We start from the raw sequence: 8,627 nt of genomic DNA on the forward strand, positions 1-8,627 counted from the left end.
ATCAGTTACACGTGATCATAATTTTTTAAAGTCAAGACTTATAACAACCCATTCCTTTTGTTCATAAATTTCCACTCCCCAGAAGTGACCACTTTCACCCTCCCTGGCACCAAGGGACTATTACCAAGTGCCAACTAGTAATGCAGCTAGAAAAAGACCTTGACCAAAAGGGGGAAATGGTAAATACAAATGAGTTTGTATGGCTAAGATTTCAAAGTGAGTTTGGAGGTCATTCCAGAGGTTATGCTTATGCAAGTCTCAGCAGGATCTCATTGACTGCCACAGTAAACAGTGCCTCAAATAGCCGGGCTCCTGAGCACTCTAGAGATATCCAGAAACTATAAGTAGGATAGACAGCTCAGGAATTCAGCCCCTTACTTTAGAATTTACGCTCCACAGCGTAACAAAGCTAGGCCCATTTCTAGGTTCTCTACACATGGCTCTTCTGCCCCTTTTATTTGAACCCACAATTAGAACTATACTTGATAAATATATGTCCCAGAGACTTAAATCTTTGGTCCATCCATGTGCCATTTGAGCCCTGAATCTCAGCAGAGTTGTAACACCTACTCTCCAGTTCATTGGACTCACCCAGGACAACTAACATGGAGATGATGATAGACAATGACCATCCCAAGGAACAGAGAGTATCTGCAACTACAAGCAAGATAGCTCCATCCATCTGTCCCACGGGATCTAAGGCCCCTCTCAATTAGAAGTAGAGTGGCCATCACCATCTCCAAATCCTCAAGATTGGGGAATGAGCAATGGACTAAAGTAGAATTATTATTCTACTATAGACTTATTATTATTCTAGCAATGAAAGAACTCATCATTGATACAAAGGCAGTGGCCACCAGAGGTTCTGAGGGATGGGAGAGGGAAGAATAGGTATAATATGGGGGCATTTTCAGGACATTGGATTTGTCTTGCATGACATTGCATGACAGATACAGGCCATTGAATATTTTGTCATAACTTAAATTGTGCAGGACAAAGTGTAAACTATAATGTAAACTGTAGTCCATGGTTAGTAGCAATGCTTCAATATGGGCTCATCAATTGTAACAAATGTACCACACTAATGAAGGGTGTCGTTAATGTGGGAAAATGTGAGAGAGGGAAGGAGTAGGGCATATGGAAATCCCTTATAATTTTTATGTAACATTTATGTAATCTACTTCTTTAAAAATAAAAAAAATTAATTATATAAAAAGAGAAGTGACCACTTTCAACTCTTAGCTTTTTTTTTTTGTCAATTAACCTCCAAGTTTATAAGTAACATGCTTATTCTGTTCCTTTTTTAAAAAAAAGAAGAAGAAGAAGAAGATATCATTTAATTCCTAGCATGGAAGATTTAGTTCTCTTACAACCTCCCTTGCACATACATTTCCCGTTCCTCATTCTCCCATTGCAGTTTGGTCATAAGTATAGAATAGTTTGTATTATGATTATAAATATTCACAGCTAATCCATATAGATGCTATGACTATATTTACATTTGTAACTTTTTCAATTTCTTTGGAGTTTATGGTTTTTAAAAAGTCATTTTATTACTTTCTATGTACCTATCACTAATTCATTCCTGCATCTGCCAGCAATCTAAATGTCTCAAAATATTCATACATATCAGGCAATCTCTGTCTTTTTATTGAAGCTGCCCCTCCTGGAGACCTCTGCTCTCCTGCTCCAAATTGTACTGGCTGCCCTCTAGGTTGCTGTGCAGCTGTTGCTCTGGGATTTCTTGTAGCCTGCCTGGGGATTCCTTTCATCTATGTCAGACACCCATTTTCCTGGATTCCCCCGTTTTGCCCTTGTGATGGTTAGCCTATTGTGTCAACTAGGCCAGGTAATTGTGCCCTGTTGTTTGGTCAAGCAAGCACTGGGCTAACTGTAATACAAGGGCATTTATGGACTTTAGTCACCATTGACTTTCCTGCAGTGGTAAATCATAGCTAGCTGGTTATAATTACATCAGTCAGGGAGATTGCCATTAGCAATGAGTGACACTTAACCCAATCCGTTGAATGCCTTCAAAGGGGAAGTGATTCCAGCACTGAGAGAGACTTTCCCAGCTTGTCTCTAGACAGCCAACATTTCCCAGAACTTGTCAAGAACCTTCACTGGACTTTCATTGGAGCCCCTGGTTTGCAGGCTGCCTGCGGAACCTGGACTTGTGCAACCCCACGGCTGCGTGAGAGACTCTGATACATGTCTTATATTGACAGATACCCCTTGTTGATTCTGTTTCCCAACAGAACCCTGACTAACACACCCTGCTTGGTTTACTCTCATTTTTGTGTAACACGAGCCTCCACTAGCTTCTTGACAAAGGGTGCCTGGGAGGCAAATTTTTTGAAACCTTATATGTTCAAAAATGTCTTTATCCAACACTTATACTTACACTTGATTGCTAGTTTGGCTAAATATAGAATTTTAGTATGGAAATCACATTCTCAGAATTGAAGGCACTGCATCATTGTCACAATCAAGACTCTAATGGCATTCTGATTCTTTGATTTTCCTTTTAGTTTTTCCCTTCCAATATCTTTCCTGTCATTTTAATAGGGTTTGGGAGATAGCAGAGGTAAACATGTGATTTCTAAAGACCATGTCTAACTAGAAATTCTGTGCTGGACATTTCATTTTATATGAAAGATACGTATTTTGCTTTTATGGATAAAGAAATAGTTAAACTCTTGGACCAGATCACAAAGCTAGTAAGTAACAGGTGAGAATCAAACCCAGGTTTGTCTGATTCCAAAGGCCAGTGCTTTTTCATTGTACCTCACTCCCTAAAATGATGTTTCTAGATTATTTGCTTAACTCTGGATAGAACAGTGAAAGAAAATTTTAGTGGCTACTTTAAACAAAATACAATTTTGAAGACTCATTTTCTTCCTTAAAAATTCATTTGTAATTTAGTTAACACTGTATCCATACCTGTAGTTAATTTTAAAATGTTTCATCTAAGTTGATATACTAAAAAAAATGAAGGAGAGCATAAGATATTCAAAGATAAATAGAAACTGAGCAAGTTCATCAACAAAGGACCTGACTTACAATAATTAATAGAGTTTTTCAGGTTGAAAGGAAAATATAGGAGACAGAGACTTGAAGCATTATTATTCAAAAGAACTGAAAGCAAGGACTCCCTCAAACAGATGTTTGCACACTGATGTTTCCAGCAGCATTATTCACAACTGCCAAAAAATGAAGCAGCTCAAATGTCCGTTCAGCAGATGAATAGATAAGCAAAATGTGGTATATATATACAATGAAATATTAAGCAGCCATGAGAAAGAACACATTTCTGATGCATGCAACAACATGGATGAACCTTAAAGACATTATGTTGAGTGAAACAAGCCAGGAACAAAGGACAAATAATGTATGATCTCACTGATATGAAACAATTAGAATAAGCAAATTCACAGAGCCACAAGCTAGGATACAGATTACCAGGTCCTGGGGAAGGTTAGGGAAAGGGGATTAAAAGCTGAAATGGTACAGAATTTCTGTTAGTGGTGATGGAAAACCTATGGTAGTGAATGACTGTGATAGCTGGACAAAATTGTGAATGTAAGTAACACCACAGAATTATATATCTGGATGTGATTAAAGGGCGGTAGAATTTTAGATTGTATAAATATTACGAAAATAAAAATTTTTAAAGCTACCTGCCAAAAATCAACAGCCATCCATACCATTATGCTTAATGCTGAAATTTTAGAAGCATTACCAACATCATTAGAACAAGCAGGAGAATTCCATCCATCAGCCATGTGGGATCTAAGTCCCCTCTCGATTTAGAGGTGGAGTGGACATCACCATTCCAGGGTCTTCAGGACGGAGGAATAAAATATGGATTAGAGTGGACTTACTAGTATTCTACTGTAGAAATATTGTGACTCAAGAAATGAAAGAAATTAGATCACTGATGTGGAGACAGCAGCCACGGGAGTTGCTGAAGGCAGGGAGAGGGAAAAAGAGGTGTGATATTGGGGCATTTTCAGAACTTGGAGTTGTCTTCAATGATATTGCAGAGACAGATGCAGGACATTATATATCCTGCCATAACCCACTGAATGGACTGGGGGAGAGTGTCAACTACAATATAAACTATCATCCATGCTGGGTAGCAGTGCTTCAAAATGTACTCATCAAATGCAGTGAATGTACCACACTAATGAAAGTCATCGATGTGGGAGGAGTTAGGAGTGTGAGGAGTGGGGTATATGGGAACCTCTTGTATTTTTTAATGTAACATTTTGTGTGACCTATGTATTTTTTTTTAAAGATAATAATAAAAATTTAAAAAGAAAAAATTAGGGAAGCAAATTTGGATCAACAGATGGAGTGTCCGCCTACCACATGGAAGGTGCAGAGTTCAAACCCAGGGCCTCCTGCCCCATGTGACAAGCTGGAACACGCGCAGTACTGATGTGTACAAGGAGTGCCATGCCACGCAGGGGTGTCCCCTGCGTAGGAGAGCCCCACACGCAAGGAGTACGCCCCGTAAGGAGAGCCGCCCCATGCAAAAAAAGTGCAGCCTGCCCAGGAGTGGTGCCGCACACACGGAGAGCTGATGCAGCAAGATGATGCAACACGAGACACAGATTCTGGGTGCTGCTGACAAGAATACAAGCAGACACAGAAGAACACACAGCGAATGGATACAGAGAGCAGAAAACTGGGGGGAGGGGGCGGGGAAGGGGAGTGAAATAAATAGAAAATAAATCTTATTTTAAAAAAAAGAAAAAGTTTAGAGAGGAAGTGCTATGCAAATAGGAGTGATGTCTGGTTTAACTCACTACATCCCTAGTGCCTAGCACAGTCCCTGATATTCCTAGTTTTTCTGCTTCAATAGCCTCTCCTACTCTTTCCTTTGCTGACTTCTCTTCCTCTTCCCAACATCTAAAATTTGCCTTTGAACATTCATTTCTACTCTTCACACATACTACCTGGGTGACCTCTTCTAGACCCAAGGCTTTCAAAGTCTTCCGTATTCTCATTTCTCTATTTACCTTTCCCCTTGACTTCTCAATGTTCCCGTTTTGCTATTTAACATTTGTAACACAGAACTACTGGCATTTGCTCTTAAAACATGCTTCTCCCCAAGTCTTCCCCTTCTCAGTAAGTGGTGCCACTGTCCAAACAGTTACTTGGACCAGAGATCTAAGAATCTTCCATAACTTGCCTCCTCCAAACTCTAACTGGCCATCTATCAGCAAGTCCCATGGGCATTAGGGCCAATATGTAAGCCAAGTCTGATCATTTTTCAGATTGGCATTGCTTACAACTTGGTCTAAGCCACCAACTCTTCTCACTTAAATAATTACAAAAACTTTGAATTAGGCTTCCTGTTTCTACTCTTGATCCTCTACTGTCCATTTACCCCGCAGCTGAAGCATTCTTCTTAAAAAGCCCAAGTTATATCTCTGCATCGATTAAAATTCTCCCATGGTTTCCCTTTGCATAGACCATCCACGCTCTCTTTGACCTCACCCTATCTTTCTCACACACAACAAACACACTCACCTTTATCTTACACCTTCAACATAGCATGATTGTTCTACATCAATGGACTTAAACTTGCTGATCTCACTTCATCAATGCTGTTCCGGATTTTCATATGCTTGCCTTTTCCTCTTATAAATATTATCTCAACATCTCAGATATCACCTCCTCATAGAGGTAATTTTCAATTATAAAGTCACCCCTCAGCCTATAGTCCCTCGCTATTGTTATTCAATTTTCTTCATAACCATATTGCTTATCACTATGTGAAACTGTTTGGTATTTATATATCTGTTGATTGCCTTACTTTTAAGGCAACATATGCATGGGTGCAAAGATCTTGTGTGTTTTATTCAGTGAAGTTACCCCAGGCCTTGTAAATTTATTCTTTGAAATGACCTTTAAAATCATTTTGTCAATATGAAAAATATTCTGTTAGAATTTTTATTGGCATTACATTAACCTTATAGACTGGAATACAGTTGGCACTTAACAAACCTTCTGAATAAGTGAATGAGGGAATTTATGAAAATATGGCACTAACAATTATCACCATTTTTATTCAACATTTCCTCAGAAGTCCTAGAAAATAGCATATAAATAAAAGCACTGAGAGATTTAAATACTGCAGAGACAAAACTAATTAATTACAAATGATATGATTATCTTTCTAAACATTTCAAAAGTGTCATCTAAAAACAACTAAAACTAATAAGATTATACAGTAGGATGGCAGGTTATGAGGTAGTAAACATATCTTTGCCTACCAGAAATAAATTATAAAAATATTGTGAAATTAACATTACATTCTACATAGCAATTATACACACAAACGGGAACTTAATAGAAATACGTAGAATGTTTATGAAAATAATTACATTGCCTTACTTAGAAAAGCAAATGAAGACTGGATAAATAGAAATGATGTATACCATGTTCCTAAAGGAATACTCATAGTTACAAAATAACAATTTTCCCTAGTTAAGTCTATAACGTTAATGCAATTCCAATAAAAATTCCAACAGAATAATTTTCACATTGACAAAATTACGTTAAAGGTCATTTCAAAGAATAAATGCACATTAAAAGTAAAGGATTTCTTGATTGGGAAGAATTAGGATGGACTTGTCTTATCAAATCCTAAAACATAAAACCCCGTTAAAAATCCAGCCAATGCTGGATTATACACATGGATGAATGAAACAGAGTAGAAAGCTCGCAAGCACAAAAATATGTAGAATTTATATATGAAAAAGGTGGCACTTCAAATTATGAATAACGAGTTATCTAATAAATACTAATAGGAAATGTAATGTTTTGGAAAATAAGCCAAACCTTCATCTCACATCTTATTCCCAATTACAGAATATTAAATAATAAAAATATAAATAGCATATCAAAATAATAAATAGATAAATAATGAAAATTTCTCTTTTCTGGGACATTTCTGGATATAAAAATTTTCAGCATTCATGGGTGAATTTTGCCAAATACTCTATGAAGACTTAATTCAAAGTCTGCTCAAATTCTTCCAAAAAAATTGAAAAGGATAGAATACTCCCCAATTCATTCTACGAGGCCAACATGGCCCTCATACCAATCCCAGATATAGATTACACACACAATATAAACTACAGATCAGTATTTCCTATGAATATAGATGCAAAATTTCTCAACATAATACTAGCAAATTGAATCCAAAATACTTAAAATACTTATATACCATGATAAGTGAGATTTATCCCCAGTATGCAAGAGAAATTCAACCAAGGAAAATTAATTAATGCAATGCACCAATAAACAGAATGAGGGGGGAAAACCTCATGATCATCTCAATTGATGCAGAAAAGGCATTACACAATATCCAGAGCACCTCCTTTATAAAAACACATAGTACACTAGGACTATAGGGAAACTTTCCCAACATGATAAAGGGTATATATGAAAAAGCCACAGCTAACATCCTACTTAATGGTGAAAGACTGAGAGCTTTCCCTTTAATATCAAGAATAAGACAAGGTTGCTCCCCCCCACCCCACACTATTGTTATTCAACATTGTACTGGCAGTTCCAGCCAGCGCAATTAGGCAAGAAAAAATAAATACAAGCCATCCACATTGGAAAAGAAGAAGCAAAACTTTCCCTATTTGTAGATGACATGATCCTATATGCAGAAATCCTAAAAATCTACAACAAAGCTTCCAGAGCTAATAAATGAGCACAGCAAAGTGGCACAGTACAAGATCAACACCCCAAAATCAGGAGTGTTTCTAAACACAAGCAATGAATGATCAGAAATAGTCAAGAAAAATTTCCATTTACAATAGAATCTAAATGACTCAAATATCTAGGAATAAATCTACTCAAGATGAAAAGGATTTATACACAGAAAACTTTAAAACACTGCTGAAAGAAATCAAAGAATACCTAAATAAATGGAAGGACATTCTATGTCTATGAATTGGAAGACTAAATATTGTTAAGATGTCAATCCTACCCAAAGCAATCTAGAAATTCAACAAAATTGCAATCAAAATTCCAATAACCTTCTTTGCAGAAATGGAAAGGTCAAACATCAAACTTATATGGAGGGGTAATGGGCCCAAATAGCCAAGCAATCTTGAAAAAAAAGAATGAAACTGGAGGGTGCACACTTCCCAGTCTTAAAACTTATTACAAAGCCACAGTAATGAAAACATCATGGTACTGGCACAAAGGCAGAGATACAGACAAATGGAACCAAATTGAGAACTCAGAAATCAACCCTTCCATTTATGGCCAACTGATTTTTGACAAGGGGCCAAAGAAAGTTGTCTTCTCAATTGGGAAAGAACAGTCTCTTTAACAAATGGTGCTGGGAAATTTTTATTTCCATTTGCAAAAAAAAAAAAAAGCAGGATCCCTATCTCACACCACATACAAAAATCAATTCAAAATAGATCAAAGAACTAAATATAAGGCCAACAACTATCAAATTCCTTGAAGAAAACATAGGTAAGCATCTTCATGATCTTGTGTTGGACAATGGTGTCTTAGACTTTACACCCAACGTACAAGCAAACAATGAAAAATAGATAATTGGGACCTTGTCAAAGTTAAAAACTTTT

Source organism: Dasypus novemcinctus, chromosome X, assembly GCF_030445035.2.
Source record: "Dasypus novemcinctus isolate mDasNov1 chromosome X, mDasNov1.1.hap2, whole genome shotgun sequence".
Taxonomy (NCBI): domain Eukaryota; kingdom Metazoa; phylum Chordata; class Mammalia; order Cingulata; family Dasypodidae; genus Dasypus; species Dasypus novemcinctus.